This window comes from Sinocyclocheilus rhinocerous, unplaced genomic scaffold (assembly GCF_001515625.1).
Source record: "Sinocyclocheilus rhinocerous isolate Xijiao unplaced genomic scaffold, SAMN03320098_v1.1 scaffold839, whole genome shotgun sequence".
NCBI lineage: Eukaryota > Metazoa > Chordata > Actinopteri > Cypriniformes > Cyprinidae > Sinocyclocheilus > Sinocyclocheilus rhinocerous.
Genome location: NW_015652287.1, coordinates 1,383,187 through 1,383,557, shown reverse-complemented (window position 1 = coordinate 1,383,557; position 371 = coordinate 1,383,187).

The following is a 371-nucleotide window of genomic DNA, read 5'->3' as shown; positions in this document are numbered from 1 at the left end:
GACGTGTTTGAGAGAGGCGGGGCATAGAGGATCTACACTAATGTACAGTATTTGAAAAATTATGTGTTTTTTGAACATTAAAGCATGTCAACATATTCTGTTACACCAAATACACAAAATAATGATCTTTAAAATAGCATCATATGACCCCTTTAAGCCAAATGCGACACAAGGATACGTTTTCTGTGTGTATTTACGCTTTGATTTGAACGAAAACAGCGCATCCGTGCAGCGCGGCTGACACAGAATAGCGTACACTGCTTGCGTCCAGCGGATATTCTCCAAATAATGTTTTATTAACAAGCTTCGACCATCTAAACGACGAGACCTATACTGGGGATTTTTTGGTTCTCCGGCCAATCTGCCGGACC